General features: G+C 41.2%; 1 protein-coding gene across 2 annotated transcripts in view; it reads left to right on the top strand.

Annotated features, from left to right (window-relative positions):
- Window positions 1-13,761, top strand: part of LOC134213637 (zinc finger protein ush) — a 279,132-nt gene that overhangs the window by 128,496 nt on the left and 136,875 nt on the right. The window contains exon 1 of one of the 2 annotated variants that reach the window (XM_062692877.1): window positions 13,285-13,303. The exons of the other annotated variant lie outside the window; for it this stretch is intronic. The gene's annotated coding sequence lies outside the window, so the exon portion shown is untranslated. Of the gene's footprint in view, window positions 1-13,284; window positions 13,304-13,761 lie in introns of those variants that run through there. 2 annotated transcript variants of the gene reach the window in all.

Genomic DNA, 13,761 nt, shown 5'->3' with positions numbered 1-13,761 from the left:
GAGCTATTTTATCTCGTTGATGCACGCCAACCTGCCTTGCCTCCGCCTTTCTCCTGATCACGAACCGTGTTTCTGTTTTCTTTTTTTCCACCAGTCCACCCGGTCTTCTTCCGGAATAAGGCAAGCAATCTAACAAAGCCAGAGCGGAGCTCGCCGCCAACGACGATGACTACGAAGAGACCGACCAGAGATAACGGTCATGAAAAGGAAACTTTTCGCCCTTATCTCCGTCGTCTGGATTTTTGTTTCTTCGTTTCCACCGATCTAAATCCTGACTTGCATCGTTTGAAAATAAAAAAAAAACACATACCTCCTCCGAGGCATTTTATGCAAGCTCATCTTTCTCGATCATCATCTCTTGGCGACGCAAGGTTGTCAAAAAACCGAAGTAAATCCGCGGAAAATGGCACGTTCAATCCTTCCGCCATGGACACCTTTGCGGAGAAAAAAAATCCATCAACGCCAAATCCCTTTTCCACAAGCAATTGAAGGGATGCTACGGGACTTGAGTGGCCCCACATTAGAATATTATCATAATCCCCTCACCTCGCCGATACCGCCCGGCTTCGGATTTCCACGTTTTATATTTCCATTAAGTCGGCTTTTCGAAAGTCTTTTTTCTTCGCTTATCGGACTTCGGAACGCGTCTCCATTCGGCATCTTATTATTTCTTTTCTGTCGATTCCTCCATACTGGTCCTCCTATCACATAAGCCCCATTTTCCAGAGCTATCCATCCCTCATATTTATGACACTTTTCTGATTGAATTTTGTTTATCACCGGTCGATGAATAAATAAATCTAATCTAACGACCGGCAACGGAAGCGCACCCCACGATGGACGATGGTGGCTGTCTGTCGTGTTCCGTCCGCGGGAGGCGGGGCAAGATGTGGGTAAAGGATATAAAATTGTAGAAAAGGATTTTTTATTTTCGTCTGACGGCAGCTGAACGGTCCGTGATGGTGTGGAGATTTCGTCACGTCAAGATGGGACATAAATCATGAATATATATGAAAAAGATGAACGGTGGGCGTCGCGTCGTCGGTTGTTGCATCAACTGGTTGCGGATGTTAACTCTTCATTATCGTTATTCCAGTTATATCTTTGTTCATTTAAAAGGATGTTAACTAAAACTGTTGGGATCTGTTTATGCCTCAAAATTTCATAGCAGCACCACAGATAACATTTGATCTAATATGGAATTCGAAATTCCTGATATCGAAAGTACTGAAGACCATCGAACCAATGACAAAATTTAGAAGGTGAAAATCGGTTATGGACAAGTTTTAAATAGGGTCAGAGATGGCCGAAACAATGGACAACATCAAGTTTTCTTCTCTTCAAGCGATACGTGGTATGGCGATTCGAATACGCAACTCGCCAAGAGTGTGCCCGAGAAAAGGTGGTGTCTACCGTCGTGGTGTATTTTTGTACGATAGTTTCACGGGAAATTTTCCTGGTTTTTTAGGAAAATTTGCGAATTTTCTCCGTGAAATTTTTTTCAAAATTTCATGAAAAATCCTTTAAAAGGGATGTTTATGCACAACAATTTCGGCTCTTCTAGCAACTCGATTAAAATCCACAATTAGGAGTTAATAGTGAGCTCTCTTGATCATGCGGTCATCTGATTGTGGTTAAAAGGATTTAATATTTGGGTCTTTTCTTTGCATGCGAATATGACTATAACCGTTTCCTGCCAGCTAGTATGCGGGACGTAGAAATGAATCGCGAAACGTGGGCATAGCACAAAGCTGCTGTCAATGACTATGAGTGAGAGTGTGGAATTATTAGTTGGTTGATCAACCAATCAATTACACAGCGCTGGTGAACTTGAACTCCGTAATATCAAAGCGTTATTTATTTATTTGTCAATTTCATCGAATGTAGCGTGAGAAAAGGGTGAAAAGGTCCTGTGAGCTCAAGGACGTTACGAAACAGGAGCGTCAGTTTGGGTACACAGTGTACGGAGTGCGGAAAGTGATTGCAAAACTTATGCCTAACATGTATCATAATCAGGAAGAAAGATGGATGAACATGCTGGAAGGCGTAACAAAGAGGTTTTTCATCGTACGTCCAAAATTGACGTTCTTGTGAAGGCGGTTGATGTGAAAACCGAGTCTGTATCCAAGGGGAAAGGACCGTTTGGTCGAAAACCATTCGGCCGAAGGCCACCAGGCCGAAAGTTCTTTTACCGAATATATCATTTGGTCGAAAGTCAATTGGCTGAATTGGTCATTTGAGCATTAGCATGAGCATGATTGACCGCCCACGGTTGCTACTCCGTTATTTGCCAGGCCAACTGTAATTACACAGAGAACCAACAGATGATATTTGGGACTAATGTCATCCTCAATGTATAAAAACTGATGCGTTGCATTGCGTTGCGTTGCGTTGTAACGTATTTCGTAGATTGCATACTGATAGTTGTCATGTATATTCTTTACCTTTCTTACCCCAATTGCTTATGGATTTCCATTTGGGATTCAATGGAAATCCAATTGGGGGTCCAAAATGATAAAACATGAAAGCTATCATTGCCGGCCACGCCCATCTTCTCCGTTACTAGGAAAGGGAAGGAAATGATGATATGACATCTACTTAACGAGAGGCCAGCGACTCACCGACGCCCTCATAGATGTCAAGGAATTGGATGGTGGGTAGGGTATGTGGTTTAGGAGTATCATTATAAGCAAATGATAGAAAATTTGTGGAAATACGTTGGGAGTGACTTTGCTAAGAAATTTATGTCACTCCATTATCCTTGCCGATGATTTTCCTCGGATGGGGCGAAGGTATTAGCCTTGCCCTGGCTAATAGCCTAGGTTTAAGCGCCTTTGCTCGCTCTCTGAAACGAAAAAAGAGCAAAAAGAAATTACATTCCCCTTCCCCCCTGATATGATAATGATTTTGATCAACAAATGAATTCTAAGTGGATGAATAAATGATCAAACGGCTGCAAACAAGCCTCTATTGTCGTAGCAGAAGCAAACCCGCCTCAATACGACAGGCAGAAGCACATATTTGTGATTCAAACGCGATCGACTGTTGTTCAATTTCGATACACATAGTTGGGTATAGAGAAAAGATGTGAAATATTGCTAAAGTAGGATTCGATGGATACGGGGAATTGACTCATATGCCCTACCATTATCAATTGGATAATGGATCCATAAACAAACTTCCGGACATTCATATCCGGCGCGTATTTAGTTTTCTAAATTGATAATACAGTAAAACATAAAGGAACAATCTCACCAAAGTAATCCTCCTCCGGATAATTGAATCAAGAAATCATATTGTACTGCTAGTGTCCACGAATTATGACTCGGAAAATAGCTGCTGAACTTTCATCAACCACCTCGAAATATCTCATCGGTAGGTAACACATTCCCACTGTAACATTATTGCTCGGGATCGGCTAGAACACAAATTATTTTCGTTCTTTCACCACCTATTTTTAATCTTATCGCCGATGATCGGACACTTGTGTTCAATACATCCGTGGTATGTTCCGAACCACACGCACACTCGCCTTTTGAATATGCTTTATTTTCTAATTTTTTACTTTTTAACAAATTTTATTTTCTATTCACTTTTGGACACAGTTAATTTAACTTTTAACAATTTTTTTCTTAAGGAACCACAATCTGTGCTACGAGAGAAAAACACGAAATTTTTAAATTCTTCATTTGACAGCAGGAGAAAATGCGGGACGAAAACCTCAACACGTCCGTTTTTCTTCATCCTCAATGTATAAAAACTGATGACGCAAAATTAAGCAATACCGGCGCCGGCCGTGTCCGAATGTAGGTCAATTAGGGAATAGGCAGGAATATGTTGACGAGATACTCGCTTTAATAGAAGCTGACAAGTCATCTGCACTTCCATGAGAAATCATGCCGGTATGCCGGGTGTAAAGTGTAGTTTTACCGCGCAAAACAGAACAAAATATCATGGATCTCGAGACCGTTCTGCCAAAACACATTCGATCGCGCCCTAATTGATTATCTTTTCGACCGCACAAAGCAGAACAACGCGTATCTCGAGACCGTTCTGCACTCTTAAAACACGTTCGATCGCGCACTAATTAATTATCTTTTCGACCGCACAAAGCAAAACAAGGCGGATCTCGAGACCGTTCTGCACACCATTTCATCCAATTTCAACACCCGACTGCAAATCCACAGATCCGTACCTCGACGCCAACAATAATGCCTTCTTCAGTATATCGTACTTGAATTGGCACCAAGTACGAGACATTGAAAACGCCACCGCGACTATGGTTGAAACACTCATCTGCAAAGTCACTAAAATACTGGATCCAAATCAATACATAGCACTAATCCGCCTCAAGCTATAAAACGTGCTCAAAACTATTGATAGAGTTTGTTTCTGAACTGTACACTACCCTACATAAATAATCATATACAAAGTAAAAATAAAATAATGGAATAATTTATACTCAAGGTTTTTGCGAGAAAGTCCAAACATAACGGCAAACGAAACGGTAATGGGAAGCCTCAGAAGAATCCAGAAACACATAAGCTTTATTACTCTTGACCTAAAACTTGAAAATATTCGGGGAATTGGTTCCATATTTGCAGGTCCTCACGCACGCTTTAAATGCTTTTTTCGATGGAAAGGCTGGCGAAGATTCAGATAACTTCCTCAGAACATCATGGTCAAACATCAAAAAACAAAAACTAATCATATTGAATCACAACGTGTTGAAACTAAATCCGAAATTGAATCATTATTAAAGTTTTAGAGAAGATAATTTTTTTTACAGAAAACAAATGCGTCAACTTCGTCATTTGGCTGAATTGGTCATTTGGCTGAAAAAGTCATTCGGCCGAATAGGTCATTCGGCCGAATATGTCATTTGGCCAAATAGTTTATTTGATGTCTCACCTCTCACTGCAAAAAATGAGAAATGAGAAGTTATAAATGACGAGTGAGAAGAGAAGCATCTCTCTTCTTAGTTCGCTCTTCGCACTTTTCACAGTGAAATGTGACAAGTGAGAAATGAGGAGTGAAAGGTGAGAAGTGAGACGTCTTACTTGGAAATTCCTTCAAGAATTCTCTTGAATTTTCTATGGATATTACCATTTTTCCAGAAATTCTTACAGGATTTCCAAAAAAATACTGCAGGAATATCACCAGGAATTACTTTCAATTCTTCCAGATATATTTTTTTAAATTTTTACTTCAAATTAATCCAAAAACTTCAACTTCAACTGAATAAATTAGCAGGAGGAATCAATGGAGGATTTTTTGGATAAATTCTTGAAGAAATTCCCAAAGAATTTTGGGTGGACTTCCTGAAGGAATTTTCGGAGTTGTGAAAGAAACTAAATTCGCCGAAATCTGGAAATTCGCTAAGAAATTTCTGTTTTGAATATACATTTTTTTTTATTTTGTCTCGAAGGTTTCCTATTGGGTTCTCGGGAGGAATTTTCAAAGGAATTCCTTAAAGAGTTTCTGATGAAACTTTAGCAGAAGTTCTTTAAGTAGAAGTATGTTCAAAGGAAGTTTTATACAAAAAGAAAAATCACTAAAATAAAAAGAACGACTACAATTTTCAATTTTTTTTTCAACACGTGGTAAATTCGTGGGTAGACAAAATCGGGGAGTGATTAGTTATATAATGGCATGGTCAATTTTCAAAAAGCGACGCAAAAAGCATCGCCATTGGCATGGTGGCGCACAGACCTACTTTCTAAATCTTTCTGATTAAGACATATGTAACCCAGAATTCCCACATACACTAGCGCCGCCAAGTGGAAGGGTTGCACAAAAAATATGATCCGCAACAGTTTCGTTTTAACCTCTTGAACAAATTTGTAGAAGACGGCAATTTTCTACTTCTCACTTGTAACTTTTCACTATGAAAAGTGGAAGGAGCGAAGTAGGAAGTTAGAAGCCTCTCTTCTCACTCATCATTTCTAACTTTTCATTACTCACTGCGGTAGAAGTGAGAAGCAAGACGTCAAACGATCTATTTGACCAAATGACCTATTCGGCTGTTTGACCCGTTCGGCCAGATGGGTTTCGGCCGAATGAGTTTCGACCAAACGACCCTTCGCCGAATTTAAGAATGGTCCAAAGGAGAAGACTGCCGTCTTAACGGTATAGTACGCCTTAGCGGCTATGGGGTCTTTCGGCCTTGAATCCGTAAACGAGTGGCTTAAGCGCCTCCTCAATCAATATTAAGGATCGTCCGTCTGTTTTTGTGCCCGGCAAGAATCCCAACCTCATGGCAGGATTCTTGATAGAATTAAGTGGATGAGAAACGCACTAGCAAACCCGAACGGTTATGAAGTACTTCCGTTCTTTTTCGACGAGATGACCATCCCACACGTAAATTTCCGATAGCTAGAGATCATCGTTCGGTTAGTCCTTGTAGTTCAAATTATCTTCAATAACAGAACCAACCTTTACAATCTCCCTTCTCGCTTTAAGAACGGAAAAGGAGGGACTGAGTTTCCCTAGCAGTCCAACTAGGTGTAAAAATCACCAAATACGACAAAAAAACACTAACCTAACGGCACCAAAAACCTTTAGTACCTAGACATTACAAACTCGTTGCATTCGAATGGAAAAACATTTCTTTATTGTAGGGCAAAACGGCAACGATTAACAAGCATGCTTTTATTTGAATTTACAAAACTTATCCTAGGATCATTTCACTTTCTCTTTTCCTTTCCTTTCTCTCTACCTTATCTTGTCTGTCTACTTCATGTGTGCGGTATTTATAATTTTAGCTAGCTTTTATGTATGTATCAATTGATTTACGCATGCGCATTCCTACTCACGGTACCTTGGATGGACTCTGGTGTTCTGCTTTACCGACCTTTCCTGATGTGGCTCGCCTGTCGAAGTGGTATTGCGGCAACTCCACCTAGTGACCGCGAGGTTCGGACTCGAATGTTCGATGACTAGCAGATGGAGAAGGCTGGCCTTGCTGATACGATTGCCAACGCGTATCGTTGGACGCTGCGGATCGCAATGGCGATCGATGGCTGCTACACAATAGCGGATGGATGGCGGGGTTCGGACAATGACGATTGTCGAACAATACGGCGTCTCATGTGACGCGCTACCGAAGATGGCAAGAAAATGGATTCCGCAGGTGGCCGGGATGACTGCTCGGCTACGGACAAAACAATTCGGTTTGAAGGTGGCCAGCGTGTCCAAGACGGACGCGACGGTGACGGTGCGGTCCCTTTCCAGTGTGGTCCCAAATTGCACCAGATAGGTCGTGAGGTTGTTTGAATCGTGTTCGGGGTAGTTGAACCTTCTCAAAGGCCATCAATCTTCCCGATCTAAACCCTTTGCCATCATAAACCTACGAATGAAACTGCCATCTCATTCGCTCATAACGTATCGGATCTGAAACGGTTCACATCCTTCTGAACCCTCTTAAGTCCCACCCCTTTTTAGACGGTCGTGGAAGCTCACAAAGCGACCTGTGCAGCTTTGACGGTGTTCATCTTAGATGAACTTGAACGTTCATTCTTTAAATGAACGTTTACGTGGAATATTTAACATATATGCGTTGAGTGAACTTGTCAGGTATCGAATTGGTATCTATATTGAATAATTTATACAAAAAGATCTAATAACCATAGCTTGAATACAAGATTTACATAACAAGAACCAAAACAAATTGAATTAATTAATATCTATTTAATTCATTTACTGTAATTATCTATTATAGTTCTATTTACATATTTACAATAGCCATCATGCTACAACGGCTCTGATCGAGAAGCGACAAAACTAATACTAAAAGATCATTTTGGTGGAGGATACCTTCTATGAGCTGAAATCTACGTCGCAAAAAATAATGTTCACTTCTATAGGGAGAAGAAAGACACAGCAGTTAGCACAGTGAACAGTGTGACAGCTTTGAAAGTCGTATTCGTGATTGGGTCACATAGCATCAATGTTATGGATTAATGTATATGGATTATGTATAAAATAAATGACATTGACATAGCATTGCATGTCTGAATCATCACAATAGTTCGCTGACAGAGATGGACAAACTCGCCTATTTACGATCTGCTCTTGCTGGTGAAGTTTTAAAAGGAATATCGTCGATCAAAATGACTGCTGTCAACTATCCAAAGGAAATGCCTTCTGTATCGGTATAAAAATAAGGGTTTTCTCCAGCAGCTTGAAAAAATCGACAAGAATGCGTCAGGAAGAAAGGTGGACTTCGAAAGGTGGAATTTCGAAATTTGGCCTCTTTACCGAGATTTCGTCTAAAACTAGTTGATGATGGGACATATTTGCGCGAGTTCACGACAGATCTCGGCATGCCATTTTAAAACTGGAAAGTACGACAACGAAACTATTCGTTGTATTTGACGCTTCATGTAGTTCCGCATCTAATTCCAACAATTCTGAGTGTGCTGCTCTTTGGTCGTGGCTGTTCTTATTGAAGGACGAAGGTCATGTTTGGTCTTGTTCGACGTTACCAACAATTGGTTCTCCATTTCAGAGGAACATTCAGTCCTTTCAATCAAAAGGATCAGAAAGCCAAATTACAAATAGTATGTCGAATTTCATTTCAGAGTTCGAATTTTTCTGAAGGAGCCTATTTTTGCTCGAAAGGGGAAATTTTTTCACAAATTTTGGTAAAAGGGCAATAGAGAAAGTTTCAATATCATGGCAGGATGCCACTGGTGTAACATGGCTGGGAACTGGAAAGGATGAAGCACATCAACCGCCTCCCCTCTTCCCATCACGTTCAGCTGAATGGTGAAGATATCACTGGGGGGGAGTGACTTAAATCCGAATAATTGAAGCCCCGTCATTTGCTAGAGCGTCCCGAATACTGGTCGGTATCTCATAGAGCTTCCAGGGATGGTCATATCTTAGACATCTACATAGCACGTGCTCCACGCTGTTTGTTACTTAAGTGACATTGAAACCGGAATGGGTCACCAACAAAGTTGTCAGAGACCATTGTGTGACCAGACCGTAGTCTTGAGATTATATTCTGCTCTTTTTTTTTGGGAAACCGACTCCAAGGACTGGTAGAGCCCTTATTTTTCTTCAACAAATTAAACCCAGAGCGAAGCCCAGTCCTGGCCAACGACATTTTTGTCCACTTTTCACGTCGGCCAGTGGGACAGAATAAGAGTTGCGGTGTTCAGGTGTTCAGCGCCGTGCCTAAGATAATTTCCTAGCTCCACAGGTGTTTGAGGGTCTCGCTTTGTAGAGCAGCGACGACGCTGGCGATATTCGTTAGGAACACGATGAGCTAATATGTCCGGAGTGTTGCCGAAAATGGTTGTAGCTTCTGCAGAGAAAATGCTGTATTGGGGAGCATGGCTGCCCAACCTGACTAAGTTCGGCCCAGATATCCGAACCGGCCGGTAAGTCGGCTGGATACAGAACCATCGGTGTAGCGTATCTCGTGTTGCGACCGACCTTCTCAATTCCTCGGTGTTATCGCCCCTTCGAAAACAAGAGGTGATGGATTTGTCTACCCTAACTGGAGGCATCAGCCAGCTTCCGGTCCTGCCTCGTCGAGGAAAGGGATCCTGTGCTCTCCTGATGTAGCGGCGGTGGATGAAGCAGCTTTGCGAAGGCAGATAGCCACAAGGACCCTGTTCCGGAAAATGGTGATACCGGCGTCAACGCAGGCCGCTTCGGCATGGGTGGAAGGATGTCTACATTGAGAGCTCGAACAATTTTCCGTTTTGGGATGGGTTCGAGGCAGGGTTTGATGAACGGCCCTGCAAGTTATTGGCGGGCACAACAGACGAGTACTTTCCAACGTTTTTATTTCTAGCTGATTTATATGAGGCTCATTTGTTTTATACAAAACTCTACCGAGCCGATAAGCTTTTTGAATAACAAAGTTATCTTATCTATACAGCATTTTTTCGCGTAATTTTCTTGTTCTAGCAGATCCTCCTCTTTCTTCTTCCGTTGTTCCTCAGCATATTCTCGCAACATTTTTTTTTTGAATACGCTTGTGTTCATACCACAGCTGGTCAGTTTTATTTTTGAATACAATTTTCATTGGATCCTGTTCTTCTTCTGTTTCCGTAGATTGCGGCATCTCCTCATCCAAAACTTCGATTGTCTCCTCCTCGATAACTTCCTCTTCGACACATTCTTCATTTTCCTGCATTCCGCTTACTACTCCAGCATAGGTGGTTGATCTCTTGAGTTTCTCTTCTTCTTTGCAATGCCCTTCCTTCCGGCACTCGAAACACTTGTTCTTCAAGTCCTCGTAGAAAATGCTGCCTCTATGATTAGCAATTTCCAGCAACGGCGGTATTTCATATTTTACATTTATGAAGACCGTACACCCGTGTACAAATGATCGAGGCCCAAATCCACGTAAAATTTTTCGCTGTATACTCCACTGAACCGTATTGTCCGAGTAACAAAGATACATCTTCATCCGGAATTTCTGGTACTTTCCAGCGTTTATTATGAATCCGACGGAAGAGGTTCCGGTGAATATCACGTACCACCGCCTGTGTTTTTATTCCTGTCCGCCTACCACGGCAAGAAGAATATCGTCGGCGTAGACAAATAGATACACGTTTGCGGGTAAGACACCGAAGACCCCGTTCATAGCAATATGGAAGGGCGTTACTGCTAGAACCGACCCTTGGGGAACACAAGTTTCTCCAATTCCCAGGAACATTTTTTCCATATTTTCCTTCCTCGTTAAAATAGAAGCATGGCAGAAAAAAGGTCATTCGATTTATATCGTCGCCAAAAATTGTCCTCTTCAAGAATCTATAATGACACCACGCACAGTGGCATAGCATAGCAGGAACCCATTCACAAATCGTAGACGAAGTAGCAGAGACAAGAAGATCTATGGTTAGTAATTTTAGAATTATACTAGAGTAGATTTAAAATTAAGAAGCACTACTTTTTAAATAAAAAATCCAGATTGATCCACGTAGCAGAATGCCTTTCTCGTGCATTATTAAAATATACTGAAAAAATCAAATTAGAAAGGTCAAAACCGGCTCTTCTGGAACCACGTTTTTTCGATAATTTTGCATGTTCTTGCATCGATTGAAATGCGTCTCCGGCCTTCTTTCAAAAGTTCTTTTTCTGAGCAATCATATAGCCTTTCGGTACAGCTTTATTGTACGAGAATGGAAAAAATGGAAAAGAACATTCCACCACTGCAAAAATTTGATAGTTGTACATTAGGGTGGCTCAAATTAGTATGGGAAAAACTTTGTTCAATTTTTTTTGATGGGCCGCCGTTTTATTCGGTTCTATTTGATGCCCTGATGCTCTGGACAAAATTTCAGCCAAATCGGTCAACGTTTGGGCGGTGCTAAACCCGTTGGAAGTTTACATGGAAAAATGTATGCAGAAACATCAAAAAACAGTAAATTGCAGCTGGACTACACAACTTACGATGAAGAACTATGATACTCATTCAGATCTTGGAGAATTTAATACAGAATGTTATGCAGAAAACCGCGAGAAGATTCGAGTTTGCCCGGCTAAGTTATTAGCATTTCTCTGCAGTGGGGTTTGAGCAAATTTCGTTTCTTTTACCTTGGAAAAGAAATAAATTCACCCCTACAACACTCCTGTAAAATGCTAATATCTTTGCGTAATAAACTCTAATCTTCTCGCGGTTTTCAGCATAACATTCTGTATTTTATTTTACAAGAACTGAATGAGTATCATGGTTCTTGATCGTAAATTGTGCCGTCCAACTGCAAATCACTGTTTTTGGATGTTTCTGCATACATTTTTCCATATAAACTTCCAACGAGTTTAGCACTGCCCAAACGTTGACCGATTTGGCTGAACTTTTGTCCAGAGCATCAGGGCATCAAATAGAACCGAATAAGAGGGCGGTCCATCAAAAAATTTGAATAAGTGTTTTTTGAGCCACCCTATTGTACATACTTTGCTTTTATGGTTTTTCCAGATAATAAAATGCGAAATTTCAGAAGCATTTTTCTTTTCACGAACGACGTGTCATCTTCTCAGTATCCAACACTACTATCAGCAATCGGTCGCTTCTTTCCGCACATAATCAGTCGTAATAAACAACACCATCCATTTCGGTTCCCCTTCCCTCCTGTCATACAAATCCTCTTACCTACTCACATGAACATCCAACAAATGTGCAAATGAAGTAACCGACCGGAGAGCCCAACCAGACAATTTTCTTCTGCTGAAAAATGGACCATTTTCCACCAACAGCAGCAACAACTCCCAAAAATGCCGGAGACTCAATCTCGAAGCGAGATACGGGGGCGAGTGACGAACGCAAAACTAAGATGTCTCCACGGAGATAAGTCCCACCCACCTCCACGGACGGCCCCGTTCGTCGTCACCGCCGCCCGTCGCCAAGCCTGACTGGAGCTGGAATGTGTGGTGATGATAAATATTGCTTGTTTTCTTACTCTCACGGACCCACTACCAGCCAAAAAGAACAAAAGGAAAACCATGGGAAAACACGGTGAGATCCTCTTTCGTCTTCCGATGCCGAAAAGTTCCCCAGTCAGTGCCGGTGGTGGTAGCTCTATGCTAACAGGCGATGTAAAGTAAGGCAGTAACAACAGAAGGACCTGCTGCACAAACGTGTGTTGATAAACCCACTTTAGGTGTGTGAGGCAATGACGATGGGAGGAAAAGTTATTCATCCTTTTATTTCCGGCTGCTCCGTATGGCGAGGAAGGGGAAGTTGTCTCTCCTCCTGATAAAAAAGGCGCCTCTGGTCGGTTTCTTTAAAACATTTGATGCGATACGGTGGATCGGGCAGAGTGGAGCGGTGTGTATGTGATTTGTAGACAATTTACACTTCCCCAGTGACAGTTGCTTACCGATCCGATGTCCTGCCGCCAACACGCCGACAGTCAGCGGAAATATCTCGCACTTTGTCTGGTTTGATCAAGTGCGACACCAACTGGAGAAAGTCGACAGCAGCGATGGCTGGATTCACTTTGCTCGTCATTATCAAATTAGGTGGAAGCATTTTTCACACGAGCTTTCAGCTCGCCGTGGGTTGACTTGGATGATGCTGTGCAGATGCGGTACTACGGCAAGGGTATCCTTCTCGGAGAATGGTGGGAAAAATCTTGATTTAGTGTTGGTGTCACTCTCGTCTTGGAAGATAAATACGTGCTATGATCTGTGGACGATTTATTGGGAGCTTGAAGGGTTGCTAGATGAAGAAAGGACTTTATTAACGTAACAGAACACTTATTCAAACCTTTTATCTTTTGTCTATTTTCAGGTGAGTGTCGTTGCAACTCCGAAGTGTCCATCTACACTAAGTAACAGAGTGAGTAGAATAAACGATTCCTAGAAGACGATTTCGTATACTATAGCATTATTCTATTTAGTTGCACTACATTCAATTTCTCGTATCTGACTATGATCATGTTAAATTTTCAAGCATTAATATTATGTTAAGCTTTCAAGTAAGATTAGATACAAAGTGGTGTAAATGATAATTAGTCGATTTTAATTAATGAGATGACGTACCATTTTATAGTTTGGAGATAGAATTAGAAACGAAACTTTCAAATCTAAATTTTCGCCTCAAGTTCTGGCATGAAAATGTACGTCTAAGTTAGAACGATAATATGTATTAACATTTTTATTTCATTGCAAAATTAGGATTTATTTGTGAGCTTGTTTTAAAAATAATGTCATTTTTGAAAAATATAGCGCCAATGTCAATGTACATAGTATGCATTCGTTCTTGGATTATAATTGTAAATCCTCACCAAATAGAAA

Source organism: Armigeres subalbatus, chromosome 2 (genome assembly GCF_024139115.2).
Source record: "Armigeres subalbatus isolate Guangzhou_Male chromosome 2, GZ_Asu_2, whole genome shotgun sequence".
Lineage (NCBI taxonomy): Eukaryota > Metazoa > Arthropoda > Insecta > Diptera > Culicidae > Armigeres > Armigeres subalbatus.
This window is presented reverse-complemented; position numbering and strand designations above follow the sequence as displayed.